Source organism: Rhinoraja longicauda, chromosome 36, assembly GCF_053455715.1.
Source record: "Rhinoraja longicauda isolate Sanriku21f chromosome 36, sRhiLon1.1, whole genome shotgun sequence".
Taxonomy (NCBI): Eukaryota; Metazoa; Chordata; class Chondrichthyes; order Rajiformes; family Arhynchobatidae; genus Rhinoraja; species Rhinoraja longicauda.
In genome coordinates, this window is record NC_135988.1 from 9,392,845 (window position 1) to 9,411,023 (window position 18,179).

The window sequence follows — 18,179 nt, forward strand, 5'->3', positions numbered from 1 at the left end:
AATAGGTGCAGGAGTAGGCCATTCAGCCCTTTGAGCCAGCACTGCCATTTAATATGATCATGGCTGATCATCCAAAATCAATTCCCCGTTCCTGCTTTTTCCCCCATATCCCCATTGTAATGTAAGAACATAACACCCATATCCCTTGATTCAGTTAACCCTAAGAGCTATATCTAACACTCTCTTTAAAACATCGAGTGAATTGGCCTCCACTGCCGCCTTTGGCAGAGAATTCCACAGATTCACAACTCTCTGGGTGAAAAAGTTTAAAAACAATTAAAGCTGGGTATAGAATGAGAAGACATGTTTAGCTGGAGGAGTTCTACAGTTTAGGGGAAGGCAGATGAGATGTCTTTTTGGAGGGGGGAAGGAAGCACAGGCTCAAAGACAAGGCAGGAGATAGGGTTGCCAACTTGCCCGTATTAGCCGGAACATCCCGTATATTGGGCTAAATTGGTTTGTCCCATACGGGACGCCCTTGTCCCGTATTAGGCCAGGCCACTGTAGCCCCGGACACTGTAGGCCCAGACACTGTAGGTCTGGACACTGTAGGCCCGGACACTGTAGGCCCGGATGCCGATGTAGGCCTGGGGGCCCGGGCGCCACCTAACGGAGGTTGCTTAGCAACCCGCCTCCCGGCCCGGGATGCCGTCATTGGTGGAGCGGGAGCACGTGGCCGCTGGCTGGGTGAGGTCACATGGGGCGCGGGGCGGTGACGTCACCTTTTGTCCCTTATAGCAGGAGAAGACTCCTAAAATGTTGGCATGGCAATGGCGCTAGAGTGGATCAGTCAGCATCGTGGAAGGAGGAACAGTTAACATTTTCTGACTGAGATCTATCGTTGGAGCTGGTGTTCTGTGTCCTGATGAGGGGTCTCGCACCTGAAACATTAACTGTTTCATTTTCCCCAGGTGCGGTCTGAACTGTTTTTGTTTCCAGAATTTCCCGTTTTTGTTTCAGCTTTCCAACATCTGCATGTTTTTCTTTGTATAACCAAGGAACTACAGATGCTGGTTTACTACACAGAAGGACACAAAGTGCTGGAGTCAGTCAGGCAGCATCTCCGGTGAACATGGATAGGTGTGATATCGGGTCGGTTCTTCAGTTTGAAGGAGGGTACTGACCCGAAACATCACCTATCCGTATTCTCCAGAGATACTGCATGATCCGCTAGGTTACTCCAGCACTTTGTGTCCTTTTTTATCTGCAGTTTTCTGTTATTTTCAGTTGTTCCTCTGAGCTGCTCTTGGATGATTCACAGCAGAGAGCTTCCTTTGACTTCCCAGAAGATCAGTGAATGCTGGATATATGCGGCAGGCTCTCTGCCAATGGAAAATGGTGGTTTTAACACCAAAGTGTCAAGCCCCCCTGTCAGGATCCATGAATTTGGCCATGGTTTGGCACTCTGAGGAGATAGTTCAGTTCATTTATTGTCATGCGTACTGAGGTACAGTGAAAAGCTTTAAAGGAGGGCTCGTCCGGGATTTGAACCCGGGACCTCTCGCACCCTAAGCGAGAATCATACCCCTAGACCAACGAGCCTGCCTTATCCTCAATTGCTGCTATCTCTTCCCAGTGTTTATGGATGGCATTTTTTCTCTCCAGCCTTTATTCTATAGAAGAACAGGAATTAATTTCATTCCACCATGGGGAAAGATTGCATGTATGCGTCAAATTACAGTCAGCTGCTCTAATGGCACTCTAATGGCAGGTCAGTTTTACATTCCAACTTGCAGCTCGAGAACCACATATTATTTTGCCTCAAAAGGTCAATTTTCTGCGATTAAAATCACTTGCGTTTCCGCTCCAAGCTTCCTATTTAAATGCATGGCGTGAGAGGACATAGGTATCTTCTCTGAAAGAAAACATCAGGAACTGTACACAGATAGACACAAAATGCGGGAGTAACTCAGTGGGACAGGCAGCATCTCTGGAGAGAAGGAATGGGTGACGTTGCGCGTCGAGACCCTTCTTCAGCCTTTGGTCTCGACCCACAACGTCACCCATTCCTTCTCTCCAGAGATGCTGCCTGTCCCGCTGTGTTACTCCAGCATTTTGTGTCTATCTTCGATTTAAACTAGCATCTGCAGTTCCTTCCTACAGAGGAACTGTACTCGATTTGTCATCGAGTACATTTAGCAAGGAAAATACATTTAAACAAGGAAATGCAGATGCTGGTTTACAAAGAGGGACGTAAAGTACTGGAGTAACTCAACGGGCCAGACAGCCTCCCTGGAGAACGCGGATGCTGCCTGACCCCCTGAGCTACTCCAGCACTTTATGTCCTTCTATATTTAGCAGGAGATACAGATTGGCAGATTCTCCATCAGTATGGAGTGCTGTGTGGGGATGTTTCACAATCCCATCCTCCACTATGCCACATCTCCAGGCTCTGCAGATGCTCTGGAATGCAACATTGAGCTAAATACTGATTCACTCTAATGGGTCTGAACGTTGTTAAGTGTGTGGCGTAGCCAAGCAAAACAAACGGTGAAGCAGCTGGAGGAGCTCAGCGGGAGGGGAGCTTCTGTGAAGAGAACTGTTGGGGTGGGCACCCAGGGTGGCGCAGCTGGTCGAGCTACTACCTCACAACTCCAGAGACCCTTGTTCGATCCTGACCTTGGGTCTGTGCAGAGTTTGAATGTTCTCCCTGTGACGGGTGTGTTTCCTCCGGGTGCTCCGGTTTCCTCTCCCACATTCCAAAGACGTGCGGGTTTGTAGGTTAATAGGTTTCTGCAAATAGCCCCTAGTGTGTAAGGAGGTGGATGCGAAAGTGGGACAACGTAGAACTAGTGTGAACTGTTGATCAACGATCGGCGTGGACTCGGTGTTTCCATGCAGTGTCACTCTCTCTAATGTGGACAATCAACGTTTCCATCGAGACACTTACTTTAGAGTAGAGGGCGGCACGGTGGCGCAGCGGTAGAGTTGCTGCCTTGCAGCGCTGGAGACCTGGGTTCAATCCCGACACTTGGTACTGTCTGTAGGGAGTTTGTACGTTCTCCCCGTGACCGCGTGGGTTTTCTCCGAGATCTTCGGTTTTCTCCCACACTCCAAAGACGCCCACGTTTTTGTAGGTAAATTGTCTTGGTAAATGTAAAAATTGTTCCTAGTCTATGTAGGATAGTGTTAATGTGCGAGGATCGCTGGTCGGCACGGAGGTACACTACACTACACTAAGGTACACCACACTACACTACACTACACTACACTGCACTGAGATACACTACACTACACTGCACTACTCTGAGGTACTCTACACTACACTACACACTACACTACACTAGACTACACTGAGCTACACTACACTACACTAAGGTACACTACACTACACTACACTGAGGTACACTACACTACACTACACTACACTACACTACACCACACTACACTACACTGAGGTACACTACACACACTGAGGTACACTACACTACACTAAGGTACACTACACTACACTGAGGTACACTACACTACTCTGAGGTACTCTACACTACACTGAGGTACACTACACTACGCTACACTACACTACACACTACACTACACTGAGGTACACTACACTACGCTACACTACACTACACACTACACTACACTGAGGTACACTACACTACACTACACTACACTACACCACACTACACTACACTGAGGTACACTACACTACACTGAGGGACACTACACTACACCACACTGAGGTACACTACACTACACTGCACTACTCTGAGGTACTCTACACTACACTGAGGTACACTACACTACACACTACACTACACTACACTACACTACACTGAGGTACACTACACTACACTACACACTACACTACACTACACTGAGGTACACTACACTGAGGTACACTACACTACACTGAGGTACACTACACTACACCACACTGAGGTACACTACACTACACTGAGGTACACTACACTACACTGAGGTACACTACACTACACTGAGGTACACTACACTACACTACACTGAGGTACACTACACTACACTGAGGTACACTACACTACACTACACTGAGGTACACTACACGACACTGAGGTACACTACACTACACTGAGGTACACTACACTACACTACACTGAGGTACACTACACGACACTGAGGTACACTACACTACACTGAGGTACACTACACTACACTGAGGTACACTACACGACACTGAGGTACACTACACTACACCACACTGAGGTACACTACACTACACTGAGGTACACTACACTACACTGAGGTACACTACACTACACTACACTGAGGTACACTACACTGAGGTACACTACACGACACTGAGGTACACTACACTACACTACACACTACACTACACTATACAAATATCATGCTAGTTGTACATACAGATAAATATAACCCTTTTAAGAGACAGAACAGAGCCAACAATTGAAGGCAAAGTGAAAAAAAATACAATTGGAGAGAATACTGCAAATGCTGGGAAACAAATTTAAGAGAAAAACACAGATAATTCTGGAATCACATCTGACAGGAAATGGAATCTAAATGCTTTGGGCAGATTTTATTCAGACTACATTTTAAGCGGCATTTTCTATGAATGGGGGTGGGGGGAGAGGTCCACATATGTCACAACTGGGTGAGTCCAAATGAGATGATTGGAACGTTCTCAGTGTGGAGTCGAATCCAAGTGTTTTAGACGAGCTCCAGTCTCAGTGGGGACGGAGTTGAATGGCTTCTATGGCTCTGCTTTGGTGCCAAAGGTCAGTGCCTGCTCAGTTGGTGCAAGGAAAGAGTATTCCTCACACCATCGGTCCAACAGCCAATGTAGCACTCTGCACTAGGAAAAGATGGCTTAGGAGTTCTGTTAGAGTCATTGAGTCATGTGTAGAAACATGCTCTTCGGCCCAACTTACCTACACCGACCAACATGTCCCATCTACACTTGTCTCACCTGCCTGCATTTGACCCATATTCCTCTAAATCTGTCCTATCCATGTACCTGTCTAAACGTTTCTCAGACATTGCAATAGTACCTGCCTCAACTACCTCCTCCGTCAGCTCGTTCCATACACCCACCGCCCTTTGTGTGAAAAAGTTACCCCTCAGGTTCCTATTAAATCTTTCCCCTCTCAACTTAAACCTATGTCCTCTGGTTCTCGATTCCATTATTCTGGGCAAGAGACTCAGTGCGTTTCCCCGATCTATTCCTCTTATGATTTTGTACACCTCCATAAGATCACTCCTCATCCCCCTGCGCTCCAAGGAATACAGTCTAAATCTGCTTCACATCTTCCCATTGCTCAGGCCCTCGACTCCTGGCAACATCCACGTAAATCTTTTCTGCACCCTTTCCAACTTGACAACATCCACGCCGATCGTTGATCACCAGTTCACACTAGTTCTACGTTGTCCTATAACATGGTGCCCGGAACTGAATAAAATGCTCTTGTGGGAGGTGGATCTTGAAGCTCTCTGCCCACCCTGCTGAAAACCACGATGGAGTGGTTAATTTTCATTTCCCACTGCTGCATGTGATTCATATCCCACCCATCCCCTGCATATCCATGTGACTATTGAAAAGCAAATCTCACTATCATGTCCACCTCCATCACCAACCCTAGTGGCCCATTCCAGGCACCCACACATCTGTGCAAAAAGATTTTTTGCCTTATAAACGTACCCATAAGACTGACTCTTAACATCAACTTAAAATGTTGCCGTCACACCTTAAATGATATGCCCTCTGGTCTTTAACATTTCCACCATCAGAAAAATGTTCCGACCGTCTACCATATCTATGCCCCTCATAATTGTATATATTTGTGCTGTTGCTGCAAGTAAGAATTTCATTGATCCGTGTTGGTACAAATGACAATTGACTCTTGACAATAGACAATAGACAATAGACAATAGGTGCAGGAGTAGGCCATTCAGCCCTTCGAGCCAGCACCGCCATTCAATGCGATCATGGCTGATCACTCTCAATCAGTACCCCGTTCCTGCCTTCTTCCCATACCCCCTGACTCCGCTATCCTCAAGAGCTCTATCTAGCTCTCTCTCTTGAATGCATTTAGAGAATTGGCCTCCACTGCCTTCTGAGGCAGAGAATTCCACAGATTCACAACTCTCTGACTGAAAAAGTTTTTCCTCATCTCAGTTCTAAATGGCCTACCCCTTATTCTTAACCTGTGGCCCCTTGTTCTGGACTCCCCCAACATTGGGAACATGTTTCCTGCCTCTAACGTGTCCAACCCCTTAATAATCTTATACGTTTCGATAAGATCTCCTCTCATCCGTCTAAATTCCAGTGTACACAAGCCTGGTCGATCCAGTCTTTCAACATATGACAGTCCCGCCATTCCCGGGAATTAACCTAGTAAATCTACGTTTACAGCGCCAGCGATCCGGGTTCGATCCTGGCTACGGGTGCTGTCTGTACGGAGTTTGTACGTTCTCCCCATGACCTGCGTGGGTTTTCTCCGAGATTTTCGGTTTCCTCCCACACTCCAAAGGCGTACAGGTTTGTAGGTTAATTGGCTTGGTATAAATGTAAAAAAACTGTCCCTAGTGTAGGATAGTGTTGATGGCGGGGATCGCTGGTCGGGGCGGACTCGGTGGGTCGAAGGGCCTGTTTCCGCGCTGTATTTCCAAACTAAACTAAAACTAAAAGCAGCTTCAGTGGTTGAGGGGCATCTTTCCCTGCTGCATGACTGCTTGACCACCTTCTGACTTCACTTTAATAATGACTTGATCTCAGAATTATTGAGCTCTTCGATGCTCCGAGTTATTCCCACTTCCGTTTTTGGAAATCTGTGGCTGGAAAGCCAGAGGAGGTGAAAGAGAAGAGCGGAGGAAGGGCTTTGTTATTTGAAAGCTTTGACCTGGGCCGGGATGCCTCTGTTCCTTTCAAAAGTTAGAAGAAGAGGTGAGATGAAAAGAGGGGATGTGTGTGGGGGGGAGGAGGCAACACAAAGTATGAAAGTCGTCGTTTGAAAAGCACACAATATTCCTTCCCCCTCTTTATTACAAACCTTAAATTACCTCGCGTTACTTGGCAATTTAGAAGAAAGCCATGGCACCATCCCAGCTTAGCAACACAGATCCTGGGCTGGAGCCATGGTCTAATCTGTTCCAAATCCGTTTGGCCTGCGTCAGAAAGGCCAGAAACCAGAGAGTATAACAAAAAGGATTAAGCTAATGGCTTTTTTCACAAGCCTTACTTACGCCATCCTTCCCTGCAATGGCATATCACTTACCCGCAATGCTTAAATGTTTTTGCATGGGTGGACAAACAACGAAACTTCCCATCTCCAAACAAGCCAACATGCTCATTTTTCTGATCCCCACAGAAACCGCTAAGACGTTACAGCTGGCCCTTCCAATTCAAGATTTAACCCTCTAATTCTCTTTCAAAATTCATTTTACAAACTGAAAAAATTGATCTTTAGTACAAGCTAATCTCATTCAGAGCAGTATATATTTCACAAAATGCTGGAGTAACTCAGCAGGTCGGGCAGCATCTCAGGAGAGAAGGAATGGGTGACGTTTCGGGTCGAGACCCTTCTTCTGAGCAGTTCTCATCCCAGATAGACACAAAGTGCTGGAGTACCTACGCGGGCCAGGCACCATCACTGGAAAGCATGGAGAGGTGATGATTCAGATGGGGACCCTTCTTCACTGATTGTTGGGGAGGGTGAGGAAAGAAAATTGGAAGAGGGGAGGGGCAGTCAGTGCAGTTCCTTCAGTTTGAGGTGCTGTTCCTCCAGTTTGCAATGTGGCCTCACTCATGCAATGGAGAAGGCCCAGGACAGAAAGGTCAGTACGGGAATGGGAAGAGGAGTTAAAATGGGTTTTCAACCGGGAGATCCCGTAAGCTTTGGTGGACATGTTCCTATTTGTTTCCCTGGTGATGGAATGAAATGCCTTTGTGGTGAAAGTACGGGTGCCAACTATCTCACTCCCAAATAAGGGACAAGGTGACGTCACTGTCCAGACTTACAGTGTCCGGGCCTACAGAGTCCGGGCCTACAGAGTCCGGGCCTACAGCGCCCCCCATGCCTAATGCGGGACAAGGGCGGTCCTGTGCAGGACAAACCAATTTAGCGCAATATACAGGATGTCCCGGCTAATACGGAACAGTTGGCAACCCACGGTGAAAGTAATGTACAGAGCATGTCATATTTACAAGCCCACTTATAAAATAATTTTCTATGATGCCTAGCTCCAGCCTTTATGAAGCTGTCCCCTTTTACAGCTGAGTAGCATTATAATGCAGTACACTCTGAGCCAGTCCGCATCCACAGGGAATGGGTTGGGCAGGGAGGAGGTTGCCGATTGTATGAAAATTGCCCAATAATCATAACATTACACATTAACGTTCTATGCATACACCCTTAAATAAATCGCCAAACTATATAACGTGTCCTTACCCTTTTAAACAACAATATTATAGACTGCAATTCTGCATTTTAAGGCAAAAGCGTATTAATGCAAAACACTTTCTATTGAAAGGCACAGCAAGGTTAACAGCAATGAGCTGTGCAAAATTTGAGGATATTAGGAAACAGTTGACCAAAAACATAACTAGGATGATCTACTGTACTGATCATCGTATGAAACGGCAACACTTCAACAAGAATAACACAAAGTGCTGGGATAGAGCTCTTAAGGATAGCGGAGTGAGGGGGTATGGCGAGAAGGCAGGAACGGGGTACTGATTGAGAGTGATCAGCCATGATCGCATTGAATGGCGGTGCTGGCTCGAAGGGCTGAATGGCCTACTCCTGCACCTATTGTCTATTGTCTATTGTAACTCAGCAGGTCATGCAGCATCTGTGGAGAACATGGATAGGTGGCATTTTGTGTCGGGACCCTTCTTCTGTCATTTGCCCACAACAGATGTTGCCAGACCTGCTGAGTTGCTCAAAATTCCTGTATCTCCTCTCGAAAGAGGACGTTGGCGATAATCGGCACTGCCTTTATGTTTAAACATAAATCAACTAAAAATGTCTTTTCACACTCATTAAGGAATAAAACTTGAAATTAAATTGATTGTGAGAGCTTAAATTCATCACAACAGTGACGGCACAGTAGCGCAACGGTGGCATGGCAGGTTCGATCCTGACTACGGGTGCTGTCTGTACGGAGTTTGTACGTTCTCCCTGTGATAGCGTGTGGTGTCTCTGGGTGCACCAGTTTCCTCCCACAGTCCAAAGATGTACACGTTTGTAGATTAATTGGCTTCGGTAAGCATTATAAATTGTCCCTATTACATAGGATAGTGCTAGTGTACAGGGTGATCGCTAGTCCGGACTCAGTGGGCTGAAGGGCCTGTTTCTGTGCTGTATCTCCAAACTTAACTACAAATAACAATCTTGTAGCCTATGCATAGACGTTTACTTACAGCGAGCCTGGGGCAGACTACAAGTGAGACTACATTTCTTTCATTCTAATTGTCAAAAGGGCAATAAAATGTATTTGCTGTGTTCTTACTACACAAAGGACATTTTACCAGGCTCAACAGAATTTTCATGAGACAAGTACTTTAGGCGGCACAATGGTACGGCAGGTAGAGTTGATGCCTCGAAGCGACAGATGCCTGGGTTAGTCTGAAGAAGGGTCTCGACCCGAAACGTCACCCATTCCTACTCTCCAGAGATGTTGCCTGACCCGCTGAGTTACTCCAGCATTTTGTGTCCACCTTAGTTCCTGAACTCAGGTGCTGTCTGTGTGGAGTTTGCGTGTTCACCCGTGACCGTGTGGGCTTCCTTCTTTTTCCTTAACAAGGAGCTTTTATTCAATTAGTCACAAATACAGAGTAATGAAAAAAAAATCAAGACTGCCATCAGCAGTTTGCAAACACCAATCCAACAGCTATTAATAGACAATAGACAGTAGACAATAGGTGCAGGAGGAGGCCATTCGGCCCTTCGAGCCAGCACCGCCATTCAATGTGATCATGGCTGATCATTCTCAATCAGTACCCCGTTCCTGCCTTCTCCCCATACCCCCTGACTCCGCTATCTTTAAGAGCTCTATCCAGCTCTCTCTTGAATGCATTCAGAGAATTGGCCTCCACTGCATTCTGAGGCAGAGAATCCCACAGATTCACAACTCTCTGACTGAAAAAGTTTTTCCTCATCTCAGTTCTAAATGGCCTACCCCTTATTGATAAATTTCAATACGCTAGCCTCTCTGTGGCGGCCAACGTTAATGGAAGTCCTCCAAAGTGGGTTTCCGCTGGGTGTTCTGGTTTCCTCTCACGTCCAAAAGATGTGTGGCTCGTAGGTTAATTGGCCCTCTGTAAATTGCTCTGTATGTGTAGAGAGTAGATGTGAGCAGTGGGATAACGTAGAACTAGTTTGAACAGGCAATTGATGGATGGCATGGACTCCTTGAGCCAAATGGCCTGTTTCCATGTTGCTCTCAACTAAAATAAAAACAGAAGGCTGACGAGGTTTAGGCTTGCTGGACTTCTTGAATAGATCCCTTATGTGCGCTCCCTTCCATGATTCCCTCTCTCATGCTTGAATGAAGAAGATAAACTGCAATACCGTTTGAGTAAAAAAAGCTATTCCATTGCTGAACATGTTTCATGACATTTTAAAATCTTTTGACAGGAATTTTCCAGAGAGTCTCCTTGCTATTTCTACCAGCATTGGGTCTAAATTAAATGCACTCTGATTTCTCCGGCAACCCAATCATATAAAGTGCAGTCAAGTTTCGGTGTTTGCATCGCAGTGCTTTTCAGTACTTTTATCCCTCTCTCTCTCCAAGTTCAGGATGAATGTTTTATGCTTTGCTCTTTGTGATTTAATATCACAGGTCGTTGGGAATATAATGTTCCATTCTTCCAGAACAACATTACGATTTTCACCTTTTTCCAATCTTTTATGTTTTTCCATTCTCTGTTTGAATTATAGAATAACACATTTCTGCTTCTATCTTTGCTAAGATTCTTATTGGTCTAATATTGGGTATTAGCGGTGCTGGATCGAAGGGCCGAATGGCCTACTCCTGCACCTATTGTCTATTGTCATAATGATATAAGTTTAGTTTAGTTTAGAGATTCAGTGCAGAAACAGGCCCTTCGGCCCACCAAGACCGCACCGGCCAACAATCCCCGTACACTAACGCTATCCTACACATACTAAGGATAATTTACATTTATACCAAGCCAATTAACCTACAAACCTATGCATCTTTGGAGTGTGGGAGGAAACTGAAGGTCTCGGAGAAAACCCAGGCGATCACGGGGAGAATGCGCAAACTCCGTACAGACAGCACCCGTAGTTGGGATCAAATCTGGGTCTCTGGCGCTGTAAGCACTGTAAGGCAGCAACTTTACTGCTGCACCACTGCTCCACACAGATATAAGAATATTCTTATTCTTAGTGGGAGATATACGGTACTGTTTCTCAAACACACTTGAAACCATCCTCCAGTTGTAAATACATACAAGTGAGAGACTCCGGGTGGGCTGCTGTGTGTAGGTTGATAAAGGACTCCATGTAAACAATAGTTTCATTGGAACCCAGTGTGACGAATTCTAATGTAGGCTTTTGGAGAAAAGAAATTGCAAAATTGCTAAATATTTGTAGAAATGTTAGCCTCGGTAGGGGTCGAGCTGCCTGTCCATGGGCGTGTGGGGAGGAGAGTGGAAGTTTTGTTGCTTTCCATCACAGTGAGGGGGTGTTTGGAGTCACTGTGATGGATGTTTGTGTTGGGGTCGTGTGTCCTGTGTTCTTTTCTTTTTTGCTGTGTTTTGTGACTGCTGAAATTTCGTTCGATATTTATACCGAATGACAATAAAGTTCTGTTATACTGGTTACGTAAGGATTCTAGTTGCTCAAATAGTGGATGAATGAGAATTTGCCCTCAAATCACCATCCATACTCACAAGGTATTTATTCACAAAATGCTGGAGTAACTCAGCAGGTCAGGCAGCATCTCGGGAGATGGGAGACGTTTCAGGTCGAGACCCTTCTTCAGACTGACCCGAAACGTTCAGACTGACCCGAAACGTTACCCATTCCTTCTCTCCCGTGACAACCAATTTCTATACTAAAACATCAGTTCGATGCTCCACATTAAACAGGATTTAGATTCAAAGCTTGCAAGAGTTCCACTGAGATTTTTCAAAGGCAGAAATATCTGAAGGTCTGATGAGAGTGAACTCGTGATTGTAATTATACATAGACTTTTGGCAGTAATCGTATTAGCTGCCTTCTTGATTGTAATCATATATAGTATTTTTGCTGATTGGAAAGCACGCAACAAATAAACTATAAACTAAACTAAACTGAACTGTCTTTCTTGGTTGAGATATTATCTTTCTCTTCAGTCTTTTATTCACAAAATGCTGGAGTAACTCAGCAGGTCAGGCAGCATCTCAGGAGAGAATGAATGGGTGACGTTTCGGGTCGAGACCCATTCCTTCTCTCCTGAGATGCTGCCTGACCTGCTGAGTTACTCCAGCATTTTGTGAATAAATACCTTCGATTTTTACCAGCATCTGCAGTTATTTTCCTATACTTTCTCTTCAGTCTGGTCAGTCTGTTCTAGCACCATCAGGCTTCATTGAACATTGACCAATGCTTTCAGCAGATGATGACATCGCTCCTTTGCTTCACCTGGTGCATGTACTGTTCAGAGCATTACATTCTGTGAAAAGAACCAATGTGCCTTTAGGGTGCGTCACTGTAGTAGAGTTGTTGCCTTACCGCGCCAGAGACAGAGGTTCGATCCTGGCTACGGGTGCTGTCTGTACGGAGTTAGTACGTTCTCCCAGTGTCCAGGTGGATTTTCGCTGGGTACTCTGGTTTCCTCCCACATTCCAAAGACGTACAGGTTTATAGGTTAACTGACTTTGGTAAAATTGTAAATTGTTCCCAGTGTGTAGGTTAGTGTTGGTGTACGGGGTGATCCCTGGTTGGCGTGGACTTGGAGGGCCAGAAGGGTCTGTTTCCGCGCTGTATCGCTAAAGGTTAAAGTCTAAAGTCAAGCCTTGATTCCATTCTCCTGACTTTGCGGCAGTGTGGCACAGCAGGCAAAGCTGCTGCCTCACAGCCGCACAGACCTGGAATCAACCCTAAGCTCGGGTGCTGTCTGCGTGGATTTTGCGCGTTCACCCCGTGAGAGCGTTTTCCGGTCTCCTCCCACATCCCAAAGACGTGCGGGTTTGTAGGTTAATTGGCTGGGTAAATGTAAAAATTGGCCCTAGTGGGTGTAGGACTAGTGTTGGTGTGCGGGGATCGCTGGGCGGCGTGGACCCGGTGGGCCGAAGGGCCTGTTTCTGCGCTGTATCTCTAAATCTAAATCTAAAAATCTTAACCTACATACCTGTACGTCTTTGGAGTGTGGGAGGAAACCGAAGATCTCGGAGAAAACCCACGCAGGTCACGGGGGGAACGTACAAACTCCGTACAGACGGCGCCCGAGGTCAGGATCGAACCTGAGTCTCCGGCGTTGCATTCGCTGTAAGGCAGCAACTCTACCGCTGCGCCAACGTGCCGCCGTGTGATACTAGTGTGATCGTTGGTCGGCATGAGCTTGTTGGGTTGAGGAGCCTGTTTCCATGCTGTATCTCGAAAAACCTTAACCTAACACCTCCTCTCTCCATCTTCCCATTTCATTCAGTCACCCCCACCTACACATCTGATATTTCTGCGCTTGTAGTCTCAGAGCTGGCATGTGTGATGACCACCACAACAAAAACCCTGAGATCTGGCTTTGATTGAAACTCTCCATCAGTGACTGTGAACAGGAAGCCCTTTTTAAAAAGACTTGCATTTGCAGAATATTTATTAACACTGCCGCATCAGCTGTTTTTGAGACAACAGAGGCAAAGTGAATGACTCACGAGAAACAGCCTAATGTACGGGAACAAAGTCAATTTATTCTGAAAATATGGATGAATCAAAAACAACAGAAACGTTGCCAAATAAAGGCACAATGAAGCAGCGGTAGACTTGCTGCCTCACAGTGCTAGAATCCCCATGTTCAAATCTGACTACGAGTGCTGTTTGCACGGAGTTTGCACGTTCTCCCTGTGACCACGTGGGTTTTCTCCGGGTGCTCCGGTTTCCTCCCGCACTCCAAAGATGCGCAGGTTTGCAGGTTAATTGACTTCTGTAAATTTTCCCTAGTGTCTAGGATAGGACTAGTCCACGGTTGGACTCATTGGGCCGAAGGGCCTGTTCCCACTCTGTATCCATAAAACACAAACTAAAAACTAAAACTAAAGGTTAAAGAGGGTTAAATAACTGGCCATCTCCACTGTGGTTAGCTGCCCCATTGTTAGTAATGCATAATTTCTGCTTGCGGCACGGTGGCGCAGCGGTAGAGTTGCTGCCTTACAGCGAATGCAACGCCGGAGACTCAGGTTCGATCCTGACTACGGGCGCCGTCTGTACGGAGTTTGTACGTTCTCCCCGTGACCTGCGTGGGTTTTCTCCGAGATCTTCGGTTTCCTCCCACACTCCAAAGACGTGCAGGTATGTAGGTTAATTGGCTGGGCAAATGTTAAAGAAAATTGTCCCTAGTGGGTGTAGGATAATGTTAGTGTGCAGGGATCGCTGGGCGGCGCGGACCCGGTGGGCCGAAGGGCCTGTTTCTGCGCTGTATCTCTAAATATAAATCTAAAAAAAAAATCTAAATCTAAATATATTACCTATTGACTGACCTAATCCAATTAAACAATTTTATTTTTATAATGTCGACATTAGCTTCCTTGGAGACCCTGTTTGCAAGCTGCTGCAGACAAGTGTGGAGCTGACTGAGGTGAAGGTGATGCTGTCATTTGAGGACAGTTTACAAATAGAAACTGCCCTTATAAATAAAGCTAGGAGAGTGAGCACGTGCCATGTCATTTTAACCTTCTGTACATTTTGTGGAATCGGCACTGGTGACCATGAGGAGGGTCTTGGATATTTTGGTTGATTGATTGAGTGATGGCAAATTTACTTCAGCCTTTACATTCATTCCCTCACCTGAAAGATTCCCTCAGGACTGCCCTGGAGTTTCACCATGGTTACATTTTTCCTATCTCTGGAATAGGCTTGAATCCATCACAGTGCCAATCAAAGGGTGCGGAGATAGGACGGCATGGTGGCGCAGCGATAGAGTTGCTGCCTCACGGTGCCAGAGACCCGGTTCGATCCTGACCTCGAGTGCTGTCAATAGACAATAGACAATAGACAATAGGTGCAGGAGTAGGCCATTCAGCCCTTCGAGCCAGCACCGCCATTCAATGCAATCATGGCTGATCACTCTCAATCAGTACCCCGTTCCTGCCTTCTCCCCATACCCCCTCACTCTGCTATCCTTAAGAGCTCTATCCAGCTCTCTCTTGAAAGCATCCAACGAACTGGCCTCCACTGCCTTCTGAGGCAGAGAATTCCACACCTTCACCACTCTCTGACTGAAAAAGTTCTTCCTCATCTCCGTTCTAAATGGCCTACCCCTTATTCTTAAACTGTGGCCCCTTGTTCTGGACTCCCCCAACATTGGGAACATGTTTCCTGCCTGTAATGTGTCCAATCCCCTAATTATCTTATATGTTTCAATAAGATCCCCCCTCATCCTTCTAACTTCCAGTGTATACAAGCCCAATCGCTCCAGCCTTTCAACATACGACAGTCCCGCCATTCCGGGAATTAACCTATCTGTACGGAGTTTGTACGTTCTCCCTGAGACTGTGTGGGTTTTCTCCAGGTGCTGCAGTTTCCTCCCACACTCCCACACTCCAAAGACGTGTAGGTTTGTAGGTTAATTGGCTTCTGTAAATTGTCGCCAATGTGTGGTGGATGCGAAAGTGGGTCTAACATAGAATTAGTGTACAGGTGATCAATGGTCAGCAGGAACTACCTGGGCTGAAGGGTCTGCTTCCACGCTGTATGTATCTCTAAACCTATAGGTCCCATCTCTAATACTCGACTACGTAATGACAAAGGGCAGGAGTAGTTGATAGAACTTTATGATTTGGACAATCCAATAAAGCAATTGGTCTGTTGTAAGAAAAATAAGAACACGTTGGCCAGCAATATGGCTCAATGAACAACAAATGTAGGGACCTGCTGAGAGCCCGCCATGATCTGTCTCTGCCTCCAGGGTCATCTGGCATAACTGACCCTGCATGAACCTTTTTTGCACTTTACCTTGTTCCCTTTTTTTTCCTCTCCCCCCCCCCCCTTTGTTGTCTTTGTTTTTGCCTTTATTTATTTTATAGCATCAATATGGAAATGGCATTCTTAATCTCGTTGTACTTGTGCAATGACAATACAGATATTGTATTGTATTGTATTAAATCTGTCCATTTGTGTCAGATAAAACGTGTATGGGTGGCTGTTGGTCGGTGCGGACTGAAGGGCCTGTTTTCATGCTGCATTTCTTATCTAATTTAAACTAAACAAAGGATAAAGTTCCACGTAATTAGCCAAAGCGGAATTATACAGAATAGAGAGCAACCCTCTTGTTTATTTTGTTTCGTGTCCTCCAACTAAATTTAGGTTCAATTATTAATTAATGTCTGGACGTGATTCTGGTTGACATTTGCCTGCCTCAACAAGCCATGTAGTCACCCCAAGAAAAAACCTGTCAATGTGGGCTTCCAGTTATTTCCAACCTCTATTTTACTGCAGCGTTCTGCATTGCATGCTTTGCTATTTTTACCGCAATATGTTGTAAAGTGTGATTTATCATGCATCGATCGCATCGTATATTAAACTGCACATTAAATGTTAATGTAATGGACATTTTTGTGTGTCGAATGTCTTTTGTGTTCTGTGGGCATCTAAAAAACGGACCTCTGTTGACATTTGCAATTTAGTTCAAAGCCTGCAAGCAAAGAGGTCCAAACTACTAAGTCCCATATTGCATGCTGGTGACAGCTACAATATTAGCTCTTCCTAGTAACAATGGGTACGTGGGGGAATAGGGTGGTGATGGAGAGTCATAGTCATACAGCATGGAAACAGGCTTTGCGGCCCACTCATCCATGCTCGTCCCATTTGCTTGCATATGCCTTTCCTATCCAAGTACCTGTCCAAGTGTCTTTTAAATATTGTTATTGTACCTGCCTGAATTACCTCGTCTGGCAGCTCATTCCCCCATCCTCTGAGAGAAAAAGGTGCTCCTCAGGTTCATCTGAAATCTTGCCCCTCTCACCTTAAACCGATGTGCTCTGCTTTTTGATTCCTCCACCTTGGGTAAAAGACACTTTGCATTCACCCTATCAATTCCCTTCAGCTTTTATAAACCTTTACAAGATCACTCCTTGGCCTCCTGCACTCTAAGGAATAATGTCCCAGCTTGTCCAATCTCTCTCTACAGCTCAGGCTCTTGAACTGTGACAACATTCTCATAAATCTTCTCTGCGTCTTCCGAGAAGGTTTCTTCTATCTACCACCCAGGAATGAAGGAGATTGCAAAAGCGGGTGAATCCTGCCTGGCCCATCATGGGCACTGTCATCCCCTCTGCATCGAAAGATCTATCAGGAAGTTCTGCCTCGAAAAGGCAGCCAGCACTAGGGACTCACACCACCACGACCACACTCTCATTTCATTCCTGCCGTTGGGGAGAAGGGAGAGGAGCCTGAAGACTGTAACATGTAGGTTCAGGAATAGCTTCTTCTCAATGACCATCAGGCTATTGAACACCACAAACTCAAACTAAACTCCAAACTGTGCACTGCCATGTTGCAACAGGGACTTTGGGCTTTGTTTTGATTTTTGCACAATATTGGGTTTTTTAGACAATAGACAATAGACAATAGGTGCAGGAGTAGGCCATTCAGCCCTTCGAGCCAGCACCGCCATTCAATGCGATCATGGCTGATCACTTTCAATCAGTACCCCGTTCCTGCCTTCTCCCCATACCCCCTCACTCCGCTATCCTTAAGAGCTCTATCCAGCTCTCTCTTGAAAGCATCCAACGAACTGGCCTCCACTGCCTTCTGAGGCAGAGAATTCCACACCTTCACCACTCTCTGACTGAAAAAGTTCTTCCTCATCTCCGTTCTAAATGGCTTACCCCTTATTCTTAAACTGTGGCCCCTTGTTCTGGACTCCCCCAACATTGGGAACATGTTTCCTGCCTCTAATGTGTCCAATCCCCTAATTATCTTATATGTTTCAATAAGATCCCCCCTCATCCTTCTAAATTCCAGTGTATACAAGCCTAATTGCTCCAGCCTTTCAACATACGACAGTCCCGCCAT

General features: G+C 45.9%; 1 protein-coding gene and 1 non-coding gene across 2 annotated transcripts in view; one reads left to right on the plus strand and one right to left on the minus strand.

Moving 5' to 3' along the window:
* Positions 1-18,179, plus strand: part of LOC144610460 (anthrax toxin receptor 1-like) — a 198,820-nt gene that overhangs the window by 116,852 nt on the left and 63,789 nt on the right. The gene's annotated exons all lie outside the window — the stretch shown is intronic.
* On the minus strand, positions 1,471-1,542 carry trnap-agg (transfer RNA proline (anticodon AGG)). Its single transcript has one exon. It is a non-coding gene; the product is annotated as a tRNA-Pro (tRNA).